The sequence below is a fragment of the Cryptotermes secundus genome, unplaced genomic scaffold (assembly GCF_002891405.2).
Source record: "Cryptotermes secundus unplaced genomic scaffold, Csec_1.0 scaffold92, whole genome shotgun sequence".
Lineage (NCBI taxonomy): Eukaryota > Metazoa > Arthropoda > Insecta > Blattodea > Kalotermitidae > Cryptotermes > Cryptotermes secundus.
In genome coordinates this window covers 324,969-339,694 of record NW_019728498.1, presented here as the reverse complement: position 1 = coordinate 339,694, position 14,726 = coordinate 324,969, and the positions used below count along the sequence as shown (strand labels likewise).

The window sequence follows — 14,726 nt, the reverse complement described above, 5'->3', positions numbered from 1 at the left end:
TGAAGGGGTGCAGGAATTAAGAGTTTTGTGTTTAACGAGCGAAGAAAAGATACAAAATTCTGACCTCTTCTTCCGTTCGGTAAAGCATACTTAGAATGGCGAGAGAAATCGGCAACTGTAAGGCTGTCTGGTGCAACTCGCGAAAATCACTGGAGTACTTAAGGAAACGAAAATACAAGTTCACCGGTCACGAATGAGGTAACTGGGATTATAGGCAAAATTAATTTTGTTAGGTGGTAAATGATTTTTTAAGTTTTATTCTTGGAGCCCCAGTTTTCATCTCCAATGCGTTTAATTCTCATAATATCCAACGCGAAACCATAGACTAATTGACCTGATGATTGTTTAATGAAGCTTCATAGACTGAAGATCTTAGTTAACACAGTAAGTGGTGAAAGTGAAAAGGATTTATGAAGAAATAACGAAGCACTGTAATAAGATACTATCACCGTATTCCCCTGCGAAGACTGAGCAGAACAAAGAGGCACCTGAAGTTAGGACTACGGATGTACCATTCATGTATAATCGTAGCCTGTGGCATTTGTTTGTGTCCGGTTAGTAATATTATTTTTGAAGATGTGTCTGCACTTATAATGACATCTCTTCTTAATATTATGTCATACTGGAGGTATTTTTAACCTCCGGAAATGGACTTAGGGTATCTGAATTTTGAAGCACGTAAAATATGTATATTTCTTTTGCGAACTTTTTGAAGGCGAGAGAGATATTTTGAAAATTTTCTGTACAGGCGAAATAACAAGCCCTAAGATTAAATTTACAGACAGTTAAGACCTGTGTAACATAAACTGCTTAGGAATAACTCGCTTTTTACAATTTTTCAATTACTTTTGATCCTATAAATTAATCGTATTATCTTTGTTAGGAACAGTAAACATAGGATCTACCAAAAATAATGCCAAAATTTCAGGCACCTGTAGCCTGAGGGTGTTGTTTGCAGTAAATTTTTCGTCGCTTGAAATGGTGTAATTATACACAAGGGGAAAAGTTGTTGGGCGCGAATTACTTCACAGTGAACCCATCTGTAGCTCTGCATACATCCCACCTACAGTTCACCTTTTGGCAGACTCACTGTAACATGTTCTTTTCAATATCTTCAATTTGCTGCACTGATACCTGCTTTGAGTTCTTTCGTACGCGTATGTCAGTGAAACTGTTTGAATTTATAATTACACTGCAAGTACCAACATCTGCAAGCCTCTTTTTATTTCTGAGTTGCAATTTTTTTTGGTACACTCTGTATAACTGTAAGTCGTTTGCTGTAAATCCGTGTATTCATCCATTAACTTTGAATTATGCATTACAAATTCAATTGAATTTCTTTGTACGTTTCACAGCATTGGTACACTAGCAATAGCTTTAGCAAGAGTATGGAGGAGTTGTAGAAGATAATCCGGTTGGCATTTCCCAACCGTTAGTTCAACGGGTTTCTAATTTTTACTCAAAGCCCTCGGATATAGAGGCTCCGGACTTTTCAGAGCCACAAAGCAACCACGCTCAGTATTTCGTTAGGAAATCCATTACACAGGTCACCGCCTTTTCGTGTTCACAGTAAAACCGACTCGAACAAAAGTGTGGAATTGATATAATTGAAGCATTGCTGTGTCGTCAAGTGGATTTGAAAATTTGATGGAATACAAATAAAAGTTCTTATAACCAGGTATAGAGATAGATGTAATACACATGTCAGAAGGAGGGAGTGTTGGTTATTGCCTGTGCTGTATCAGTTGGCGAATTTTAAGTTCATGGAACCTTTACGTGCGAGACACTGGAAAAGATGCGCAGTGAAACGTTCGTAGCGTCAGTCAGGGAGCAATTTTGACATTTTTCTGCTCACACGGAAAAATTCACAGGAAATGTGAGTCGTCATAACATTTATTGTAGCCAATGCTTGAAACTGGCAAATCTCATTACTGTGCAGAATTCTATATTACTTGTAGGTTGGTAATTTTTTCTAATCGTAGTTGATGTTGTGGAGAGAAACTGCATTAGGCCTAATATAATTGTTTTAGATGTGTCATTTACTGATAAAGAGAACAATTTAATTTCAAGTTTAGCGTGGCGCATTACTATTTTTTAGCGTAAATGTCAGACCTGTTAAGATTCGGTGCAATATCTTCCTCAAATAAATTTCTGATATCTGTGTNCATGTCTACCTTGTCAAAATAGGTAAATTGTGTGTTAAAGTTACATATCTTTATGCGAACTAAATATACTCACCTAATAACTAAGTAAACTAAACGTACACAAACAATTAACATAATATATAACGATATAATTCTTACATATTGCAGATAATATTCATGTGGTAACACTACATTGGCATCTGTATGAGCTACGCAAATAACACATAAGTACGACAAACAACAATTAAAAATTATAAAACTAACAGAAACAATAGGGCCGCGCCATAGCTCAAGCGGTTAGTCTCTGGCTTCCTACTGCGGCGGCCCGGGTTCGATCCCGGATCTGGACTAGTGGGATTTATGGTGGACAAAGTGGCGCTGGGGCAGGTTTTCTCCGAGTACTTCGGTTTCCCCTGCCAATCTTCATTCCAGCAATTGCTCCACAATCACCCTCACCTATCATCTGGGGCTGGTACAATAGGCCAGAAGTGGCCGCAGCACAAGGGACTTAGTCCCACCCCACTAGCAATACAAAAATAGTAACAATAAAACATATAACATTTAATATTATTTACACATTACAGAAAATAATCCCGCCGTGATAAACGTATGGAGCGCAGCAAGATGCAACATCAGCAGAAATAAATATATTGCAATGCATAGCTGGTGACTACAATGAAGATAATATTTAATGTTTTTAATTCTAACTCTTAATTCAATTTTCAATTCTAATTTATAATCAACATCATTTTCACACGCGATATGTAATTTTAACATACAATGGAACAGTTCTGGCAAGGTAGACATGCACCTCGAAGCATGTAGTGACAGAAAATTTGGACAAGACATTAAGTTGCGTTTTAGACGGAAGTATAAGTATTATGTATACAAGACAGTTTATATGAGATAAAGTTTGAGAGATGACATATGCAGACGGACAAACGTGACATCATTTCATGCGTTAATTTACACATATTCTCCGAAGAAGGCATAAAGATTTTACACACCTGTCGCCGTTATTATGGAGTACCGCTCAGCCACACAGTTGGTGCATGTGATATAATACCGTCGATGTGTGATAGTATTTTACGAGTTTCGTGTTCAGGAAATGAGCACTTGTTCTCTAAATTATTAATTCAGTGAACATTTTTCCATTTTTATAAAGGCAGACCTTCATTTTTACTATCGTACATGCTGTGAATGTGAGGTAGAATTCTTGCTGGCCTAGTGATCGTAGATTGATCAGTTCCAACTGCACAGCCCACTTTATATCCCAAGATACTGCTCGGTGTTCCAGTTCAGTAATATTGTCATGTGTAGGGGATGTGACTATTGAAGGGGTATGGATTGGATGATTGGATTTATTGACACCTTCTACACAACACTCAGAACTACAATTAATTACAAAACTATTTCTGGTTTCCACGCTATAAATCACTAGGACACGCTAAGTCTTCTCAGTCTTCACTAGTCGTATCCTGGCAACGTACTTATGAAGTCTCACTGTCACTGCAGCACACATGATATCTTCTTTTCACAGCCTAATTCCTTTCTTGCCATCTCGTTTCAGTCATTCGACTGCCATCTTCAGAGACTGTCTCAGTTCTTTAGAGCAACTGTCAACTCCGGAATTCAACTGACTCAAAAGATCTTATTTGTCCCTTTTATAATCCCCGACACGGACCGCACAGAAAATAAAGTTCTTATGTTGTTGCGTGAATTCGTCTCCGCGGAAACGTGTTTATGCAATCGCTCCATAACACCGGCTGTACGCGTCATATCTCATATCGTGACAGTTGCTCTATTATTGCGTGCGGGCATTACCTAACAACGGCTGTTTTTTCTGGCTCCACAGTTCTTTCTGTGAGCAAATACGCCACAGTATTTAGGATGAGCCTGAGAACAGTCTTATTTGATGAATTTGAAATCATCGCAGAGGTCGTCATGAAGGGATCTATCTTCTGGGATATAACGCCGTGTAGTCTGTTGAAAGTCAACGTTTCGAAGGAAATTGTCGCCTCCAAATTCAGGGCCAAAGAATAAGCCAAGAAAGAAATCAGAACGAAAGCTTCGGCCCTGATGTTGGAGGAGACATGTTCCTTCAAAATGTTCGTGGACTTTATCGGACTACACGGCGTTATGTCCCAGAAGGTATAACTCTTCGATCTTACTTGCTTTTTTTTGTATGTCAGTTTTAAAATTTGGTGTTAGTTATTCGCTTATTTTAAAAAATGCTTATATAAAATGCATCGATCGCTATAGAATTTAGAAACGAAAAACCACCGACAAGTATTTAAGGACAGAGATTCCATGTTATGTTTTTTAAAGTTACAGTAGCATTAAATTCATTTCAAAGTCATTAATAAAATATTACTGTGGAGACCAAACCAAGCGAGACGTGGGGAAGCTGCGAAATATATACAAGACTTCAGTCAGAGAACCTGAAGGAAAGAGAGAACTTTGTAAACCTGGACATAGAATGGAGGTTAATATTAACAGTTAACTATTGGGAGGGTTTGCGAATGAGTGCTGGAGCCATTGTGCGCGTGATATGATTCATTGTCGTCACGAAAATAAAATTCCGGGTTTCATAAAAGCAGAGAATTCTTGACTAGCTCAGGGATTACTATCTTCATAGGAAGGACTAGGATTCGTGGTGTTAGCTAATAGACTGGAATAGTTATTCCGCTATTCAACATCATATCTAGTGGCCGCACCATAGCTGAAGCGGTTAGTCGCTGGCATCCCACCGCGACGGCCCGGGTTTGAGCCCGGGTCTGATCAAGTGGGATTTGTGGTGGAGAAAGTGGCGCTGGGGCAGGTTCTCTCCGAGTACTTCGGTTTCCCCTGCCAGTCTTCACTCCATCTAATTCTCCATCATCATAATCACCCGGGGCAAGTACAGTAGACCAATCAGTGGCCGACGTGCCAGCTCGACTCCACCCCCCATTATGCGAATTAAAAAAACTCATATCTTCCTCAGCTTTATATGTTCTAGTTCTGTTATTTTTCCTAATAATTATTTTGTCTTCTGTCCTAATGAAAACGAATTAGAAAATCTGTTTTGCGCTACTTTCATGAGTTCAGAATTGTAGGAGTTAGTGACAAAACATGAGTGAAATCGCGTTCGAAATTTGTTATGTAGGGATCTGTTACATGTGAACAAATAACACGGAATTAGCACAGAGTTTTCTTTTTCAGTACACCTAAACATGAAATCGTCTGTGACATCCTCTCTTCATTGTTTCTTTCACAATAAAGGAAAGCCTGAAAGTCATTCTTTTGCGAGGCTAATATCTGCGTGTTTATCTTGCCTGTTGGTTGACTCAGATAAATATGACTCATTATTATTCAAGTAGCACCGAATAATAATAATAATAGCCCATTATATGCACAAATTATGATCGGAGATGATTTGTTTTTATTATGTTACTCTTGCTTTTGATAGATCTGAAGACGCATAAGTGGATTCAGTTGAATCACTTTTAATGAGTAAACTTATATTACAATGGCTAAAAGAGGCACTTGTTCGCTGTACTAGGCCTTTAACAAGCCATGTAATTTTATAATTTAATATTCAAGAACAATTGGAGTTTCATGTTTCGTATGTATCTTATGAGTAGACAAAGGCATTAGCACTTAGTGCTTCTGAATTGCAACATCTAAACAGAAAAATTCAATGAATGTGCTGTTGACTTTCAAGCACGATAGAAATCTTTGTAGGACGCTGATGATATGCGACAACTCATTCTCTTCAGGAAGCAAGGTCGAAGTAAATTCATACACATAATCAATACAGGAAGAAAGTAATTTATATTTATATTTCACGCTATATACAGAGCTGTCCTAAAGATGGGAGTAACGTTTTCCTCTGAAACGTTGGTACCTAATCTCCAAACTACATCGCATCACATGCCAAAGACAGTAATCTGCTTATTTACTCTTATTCGTACTCTTTTGTGAGCCTGTTGGTTACACGAGAACCATAGGTTAGACATTTTTCCAAAAATCAGAATATAGTAAATAGTTTCTGTAAGTTCCATCCCTGATTATGGAAATGCTGACGGTTATATCTTTAAATATGTAGGGGAAGTACGAGGTATTCAGGCGTGAAGTGTATAGCTGTTATTCTTATAAATGGAGGAAGGGAACATTTTCAGGGAATCTTGACGTTCAATATGCAATAAAGTCGGATCTCTGCTCGGTTCCGGCACGAAGCATCCCAGTGAATACAACGCAATCTTGCCAGCAAAAGATTTCTTCCCTCGAACCATTTATTTTTTGAGTGATCGTTAAATCTGTATGAACATGAATAAATACGTGAGCTATGAGCCAAGATATGTAGGGCGCAAATATTGTACAGTTTCTAGATAGTATTTAGGTTTAAAATGGCCATGGCATAGCTCAAGCGGTTAGTCGTTGGCTTCCCACCGCGGCGGCCCGGGTTCGATCCCGGGTCTGGTCAAGTGGGATTTGTGGTGGACAAAGTGGCGCTGGGGCGGGTTTTCTCCGAGTACTTCGGTTTCTCCTGCCAATCTTCATTCCACCAATTGCTCCACAACACCCTCACGTATCATCTGGGGCTGGTACAATAGGCCAGAAGTGGCCACAGTACAAGGACTTAGTCCCACCCTACTAGCAGTATAAAAAAATTTAAAATTCACTGCAATATTGCTGAAAGGAATTCAATAATAAGTCTGACAGACATGAATATAAATGTTGATATTCGTATTTATATTATTTCTCTCGCTCCTTCATATGATGCCGTCTGTTTCAGTGGTGGTGAATATTTACTGGCCCCTGATCTGGATAGTTTAATTTTTTGACAGTAGAAGTCCTATGTTAGATAATATATTAAATTTGATTTTTTAAATTATTTTACTTAGGTACTTTACTTGACAAAATTAAGAAACATGGGAACGGATTAGTACTCCTAACTAATTATTATTATTATAACTTTTTTAATATTCTTTATTTTTACGACGAAAGTCCATAATAACGTAAAGATTTTTTTTTAATTCTCTTAGCGGGGGGTTTTAACCGTTCTTTAGTTCTGCTAGCTCCGGTAGAGAAATTCAGCTCATCTCAGGGCGTGTTGACTGGCCACGACTTGGGTGATTAGTGGAGGCTTAGGCGTATGAAGGTCAACACTTAACACCAATTAGCTGTTTGAATTCTTTAATCATATCGCACTATTCCAATGGTAACTGCACCGTAGTGATCCACTTGACAGATTTGTGGATCTAGGCTTCTTTACGGTTCACTAAGACACACAAGTCGATAGGCACCACAGAGTGTATATACGGGGATCAGAACACGTGTACCCCTGTGAATGTAAATTTCAGAGTTCTCCGCCAAGCACGCTCTGAATAGTAAATATCTGCCCTGGTTACCCCAGAATTGGGGCAAAGGACGTCCCACTTCAGATTATGATTGGCTGGACCGGGCAGACTGGGAGGTTGCTTAATCTTTCTCCTCCAATTAGAAAAAGAAATACCCACGCGTGCAGAGTTTAGGGGTGAACTTTGCCACTTGCTGCGTGACTGTTAAACTGGAACATGGGGCAGCATAAAACGACGCTGCTAAAGTTATAACTTCCCCCGTCAAAGTTTAGAATTTCTAAAGAACCCTGTCTCGTGTTACGCATTAAATTGACTTATTTACGAATGGGCAGCTGACTTCAAGCTTGACCCAAGCCACCTGCTGCGGTGCTCATGGGGGTGGAATCTCCAATGATGAGACAAACGTTAGGAATTTCACTGAACCCTAACCATACACAAAACATCAATTGACCATCCCATAAATTGGACATTTACAGGGTGGAGTCCAACTGGTCTACTCGGCACGGTGGCCACTGATTGGCCTATTGTAGCCTGCCCCGGGTGATTATGATGATGGAGAATGTGGTGGAATGAAGATTGGCAGTGGAAACCGAAGTACTCGGAGAAAACCTGACCCAGCGCCACTTTGTCCGCCACAAATCCCACTTGACCAGACGCGGGATCGAACCCGGGCCGTCGCGGTGGGAAGCCAGCGACTAACCGCTTGAGCTATGGTGCGGCCTCAAACATAAAGTCTAATTTTCTTGTACTTTTCTTCAGCTTACGATTCAGAAAATAAAATTCATTTGGTCATATTTTAACCAACAAATTGTCAGATAGTCTGTAACAATTATTTCATATATTTCCCTATATCAACATAAAAGTTTTCCATATAGAAATAAACCGTAAACTTCAATTTAAATACTGACTCTGATATAGCTGACTTAATATTTTAGTGTATTCTCTAAAAATATTTTTCGCCCACAAAAGGAACTGTGCAGGAACTGAGGTTGTCACAGCTGTGGTTATCTTCTGCGATTAACGTTAAAAGTCAACCGACATTTCGGGGCAACACGTCTCGTCCATCTTCATGGTCGAAGAATAAACCAAGCAAGAGACCAGCATGAAGGGAGCAGCAAGCGATGCTGGTTTCTTGCTTGGCTTCTTCAGACACGAAGATGGACGAGACCTGTTGCCCGTAAGGGCCACTTGACTTTCAACGGACTGCACACGGTTATATCCCAGAGGACAGAACTGTTCGTGTTTTCTTTGTTTACTGAAATACCGGAGAGAGATGAAGTGACAGGAAGTTGGAGAAATCTGCATAATGCGGAGCTTCATAACTTGTACTCTTCTCCAATTAGAATGGTCAACTCAAGGAGGATGAGATGGGCAGGTCATGTAGCACGATCGGGGGGATGAGGAACTTGTGACATGACCTCTGAATAGATCGTATGAAGGGCAAATCGATCTAGATTTTACATCAACGGACTTGTCAGTGCAGGCCAAGTACATTGGTGCGTGCCTGCTTGACAACGAATTTCCTACTGTTGCAGTCATTTATGACCACAAAGCATCTAAGAGATTATGATAGTAGGCTCGTGTATGTAACCGGGAGAGTCAGATATGTCTATATACAGAGCTGTCATTTGTTAAAGTTACACGCAGCCCACTCGTAGAAATATTTAATGCCGGTTTAAGTTGTAGGAGCCGGTCATGGCAGCCGAGCGGTCTAAGTCATATACTGTCTTTGCTCCCTCGGAAGCCGGGATCGTGGGTTCGAATCCAACACAAGGCATGGATGTTTGGTATGTGTATGTTATTATTTTGTGTTAGTGTTGTCCTGTGTTTAAGTAGAGGCCCTGCGATGAGGTGATCACCCGTCCAAGGAATCTTACCTTCTGTAAAATGGTAAAAATGGGGGGGGGGGAAACATCGACACCATAAGGTATAAGAAGAACGGATTAAGTAAGTAAATAAGTTCTAGGATTAGGGTTATAGTCCCATAAGTCGTTAATCTCTTGGCCTGCTCTGATTTCGCGAACGTCGTTTTATTCCCTCCAACCTCTCAACCCCACAAACACAAAACCAATTCATGTTCTTTTCTTCCGGAGTGGCGTTTTCTTTATTCCTTAGCCAATTTACATACGAGTCACAGAAGAAATTCACTGTTTCCCTTTAAGGCCCGATTCTTTGCTTTGTCGCACGCCCCCGTGGCTCCTCAGAACGGTACGGAGAAGTGTTATTTATTTGAAATGGCTTGGATGAAGGGACTTCTGTTGTTCGACGCTTGCTAACATACGGTGACGAAGCAGAAACACGCAATTCTGTCCACATGCACAGTGTACTTTTCGTTTCTCTTCTTCTTCCCTTACGTTTCTTCAGTTTTCCTTAGTATTATACGCTAATCTTTCTCACACTGACTTTGTTCAAGTCTAGCAGGGCAACCAAGCACGTCGCCCTACAGATACTTTGTATGCCTCGTATTCTGTAGTTCAGGAGATTGGCTTCGGGCGGTGATTTTGTTATTTACTTCGTTCTACGCACAGCAACGAGAAACAAGCTTTACCCCACAAGTTTTCTGTCCTCATGTTTGCAAATTTTACAGATTAAATCCTTATCCTGAAATGACTAGTACGATAATAAAGACAAACTGTAGAAAAAGTTGAGGGGAGGTTTGTTCCTCCGCTATTGATCGATAAGAGATATAACAAGATAATAACCCTAGGAATTACGAGTCTGTATCTGTACCATATGAAAGATTATAACATATCTCGGTGGGGGACACGAGGTAGCGTAGTTGGTTGAGGCACTATGCTACAAGCCGGAAGGTCGCGGGATCTAATACCGATGAGGTGGATATTTCTTTTCAATTTACCTAATCCTTGTAGCCGCACTAAGACCCTCGGGGCGACTCAGCCTCTAACAGAAATGAGTACCAGGAATATTCTTGGGGGTAAAGGGCGGCCGGCCCATATGGTTGACAAACTTACAGCAATCTATAAGCCGATTGTCTAGAAAATGTGGGACCCTGAACATCTCACAACCTTATGGGCCCTCACGGCCTGTTACAGGGATACCTTTACTTTTACTTTTTACTAGGATGTGAAATCGTTAATGTTCGCTTCTCAAACTCAAATCGCTCCAAAAGTGTAGACTTCTTCATCTTGGACTGTTGTGCTGATTCATATTTGCCCTACAGAATTTCCTACAGAGTACCATAATCATTTTTCACAGACGGTAGGACTCCTTGGACGAGTGATCAGCCCGTCGCAAGGCCTCTATCTAAACACAGGAAAATACAAATTCAGAATAAACGCATACAGATACCAAATGTCCATGCCTTGTGTGGGATTCTAACGCACGATCCCAAAGTGCGAGCTAGCGAAAACAGTTCATGCCTTAGACCGCGCGGCTACTGTGACCGGCCATTTCTGATTTTACATAACTTACTGGTATGTGGAAACTCCGCTGACCCTACTTTGCTCATTATGAATATCTCGTTTTGTGAGGCTATCGCACCAGTGCATACTGAGTCTTTTTTTTTAATTTTGTTTGTACACCGAATTGGAGACACTAAGAGAAGTAAGAGACTTTTAATTGTACAACGTTTTACCCACTCACATATGGGAAAAATCAAATAAAAAATAAAATTACAATTAAAATATACACTAACAAAACCCTAAGTTGTCTCAAGTGTAACGCTTCAGATTTATGTTCTAGAAGTGCCTGGTTCGAGTCTTGGTCGGGACACCAAATATTATGACAGGGTTTTCGTGATATTCCTTAAACGCTTGGGACAAATTCGTGGAGAATACCTTAAGTTAGCCTACGGTGGCTCTTTCCACATCATTTATAATTCTTTATTCTCGGTCATAGGATGCTATAGTCTGATTCAGAGACAAACAAAAAACTCGAACTCCGTGGCCTTTTGTCGACAAGTAAACTATACCGTCCGAGCGACCGCCGCTTGTCGGCCACGTTTGTGCCAACTTTTGCGTATAGAGAGTGTCGCGTGGTTAGCGCAACGGATCTCCACGGCCGTTAATATCGGTTTTCTAGACCTTAGCAGCTATTTTCTTGAAATAGCTCCTCAGTTATCCTCACGAGGCTGAGTGGACCCCGTTCCAGAGCCACTACTTCTCAGAAAATCTGATAGCGCCAGGAATCGAATCCGGGACCTCTGGATCTGTAGCCAGGAACTCTGACCACTAGACCACAGACAACGTCGCTAAATGAAGCAGAAGCAAAATTATGAATTCGTGTATTCACTCAGTCACATCCTAGGCCCGTCCAGGATGTTGATACAGACCATTTCTTGAATATGAACTGTTGTGTCATCTGTCTCAAAAACTGTTTAGTATACAGTAACCCATTAACACGAAGGCATACTGTTTTATTCTATGTCAATGCATGTTTATTATCACGTTTTAATACTTCAACATTCGTTCTGTTATCATTCACTGATCTCACGCTGGTATTATGGATAAGTCTACATTTACTTTTCCCTCAAACTTCATGCTCTAACACAACGTTCTTCATTTAATAATCATTTTTTAATTCGCTTAGTGGGAGGTGGAGTCCAACTGAGTCCACTCGGAACGGCGGCCACTGGTTGGCCTATTGTAACCTGCCCCGGGTGATTATGATGATGGAGAATTTTATGGAATGAAGATTGTCAGGGGAAATCGAAGTGCTTGGAGAGAACTTGCCCCAGCGCCACTTTGTCCACCACAAATCCCACTTGACCAGACCCGTGCTCGAACCTGGGTCGCCGTGGTGGGAAACCAGCGATTAATCTCTAGAGCTATGGCTCGGCCTTTATATTCCTTCATACTTTATGAAGGGTCTTCGTTTGGCTTCTTCGAGTTCGTCAATAAATCTCTCAAGATATTGTTCAATTTGATGGTATCCTCCAATTTCAACTCAGTAATAAATTCATGCATCTGTCTTCCCCACTCATTGATTCTAGATGATGTCCTGTCCGACGTTGCCATTTATGCTCTCTAACAGAATTTCTGCTTAGTTTGTATAAAACTGATTTCGCAAATTGTGAGCAAAACTGTTATTTATGTCCGGTTAATTCAAACTGAATTCAGGATGGAAGGTTGAATTTTAAAGCAGTAATATATTCGATATAGGAATTTCGGACGTACAGCTCATGTTTTATGTTAGCCAGGTATGTACACTGTTGCATGGGGATATCATACAGACTGCCGGATTATAATAGACAAACCGCCCCTACCAAATGCTTGTCAACTACTCAATTATTCAACGTTAATTAAAAGATATAATGGAAAATTGCTCCATAATATTAGTTGGAGTAACACCCTTTCACTAGTAATTAATTACTTTTTCAGGAATGCAGTAGGCCAGTAGACGTCATGAAAGGTTTTCGAAGCTTGTGTGATTAAAGAATTTTTGTTACTTATTTGTAAGCACTATTTACTGATTTTGAATTGTATGCATAGCATTCAAACTTGTTATCTGAAACTTGTTCTATATAAACGTTTCGTCTCTTACCCGTCGTGAGCCCATATTTATATGAAACAAAATAGCCCAGAGTTCTGTAGTCGTATATTTTACTTATTTTGCAAGACGTTTCTCTGATAAATCTCCTGTGAGAGGTGTATGATCGTGAAGTGATTTGAGACAACTTTCTTCACCACCAATTAAACAGTGTGGTTTATACTTTGATATTGACTCCAGTTTCTTAACTGTGTGGGTGAAACCAGAGAACACCTCACAGATTTCTGATCTCTAGAACCTGATGTCTCTGTTTTGAAGAGATGGCACAAGTTTTAGCCTTTTTCTCCGCCCGTCCAGTTCAATCCCGATTAATATCTCCACACAGCAGTTCATCACTGGTCTGTTTCTTGCCCTGACCTTCCTCTTTCCTGACCATTGCATCCTCATGTCAGATTGACGGTCCTCGCCAGGTCACATAGACCTAAGGTGTATAGGTTGCTGCATCTGGTTGGTATGTCACTCTGCGTTACATTGGCTAGTATAGAGGAGGAGAAACTCCTCCGGATATTGTTTGCATTGATTTGGAGTGAGTTGAGGAGTGGGTTGTTGGAAGGATAAGGGAGTTCGAGTGTATGACTAAGAGTTTTGTAACTCCTTAATTTTTTTTTCCTTGGCACTACAGCCCCATTGGGCCTAGGCCTACCTCCATGAACTTCTCCGTTCACAACTCCTTAATTTATGATTAGTAATTATCTCATTGATGAGGTGGTATGGCGCCTGGCTACGGGATTGGACGCCCGAGGGGCCGGGGTTGGAGTCCCAGTAGAGGGAAGATTTTTGTCCTCTCCACGTCGTCCAGACCGGTTTTGGGGCCCACCCAGGCTCCTATCTAATGGGTAGTTAGTTAGTTAGTTAGTTATTGGAGAGGGTGGGTTTCCCCATGCACTTAGACCTGTATTGGTCCATTGCGCTTCCCTCTATGATTTCTACCAGTCTCTCTATCCTACCGGTACTGGTGCTTACCATCAGTCCCGCCCAGCCAGCGAGACCGGCTTTACTAGCTGAGAGGTATCTATAATGCTTCCCCCATCTACCAGAGTTATTAGAGACTGCTGTTGGGCGGGAAACGTCCTTGAATTTGGCTCAGTGACCTCCTTTGGAGATTTGAGGTTCTTTTATGTGCCCTAAATCTACGATACGGGACCCACGGCTTAAAGTCTCTCCCGGATGAAAATTCGACGACCTCCGCCATGTATTTGAACCCGCGTACTACGAGTCATGAGATGGGAACGTTACTACGGAGGCCGCTTATCTAATGGGTAGGTGGAGCTCTTTCCCCTGGGATAAAGCCACACTGCTGGAAAACTGAAAACTCACCTCCGACTAGTGTCGAGGTCAAGGGTGTGTGGATCCATACATCCACTTCCCCATATTTCTTCGTGGCTTAGTGCTTAATTAGTTAAGCACAAAGACAACTTCACCTTAATAAACTCATTGCGAAAATCAAATTCGAACCTCAGCAAGCAGTATACATTCAGGGTTACTGTAGAGAAAGAGATTTTTTTCTGGATTATTATTGAGTTCGTACATACGAAAGTACATTATAAGAATATTCCTATAGATGCACATTGATTTTGCAGCTGAAATTTTCTCAGCCTTCACATGCTGTGATACAAGGTGTGGCAATAAAGACCCGGATTAGTTTTATGACTCATTTCCGGCCACGTCATTGACGAAGAGGAGGGTAGGGCATTGACCCTTGGACTTCCCTCTACCGTCACACAACGTTTCA

The 14,726-nt window shown here is 40.8% G+C and overlaps 1 protein-coding gene across 2 annotated transcripts in view; it reads right to left on the bottom strand.

Moving 5' to 3' along the window:
- Window positions 1–14,726, bottom strand: part of LOC111865146 (limbic system-associated membrane protein) — a 239,771-nt gene that overhangs the window by 64,810 nt on the left and 160,235 nt on the right. The window lies entirely within an intron of this gene.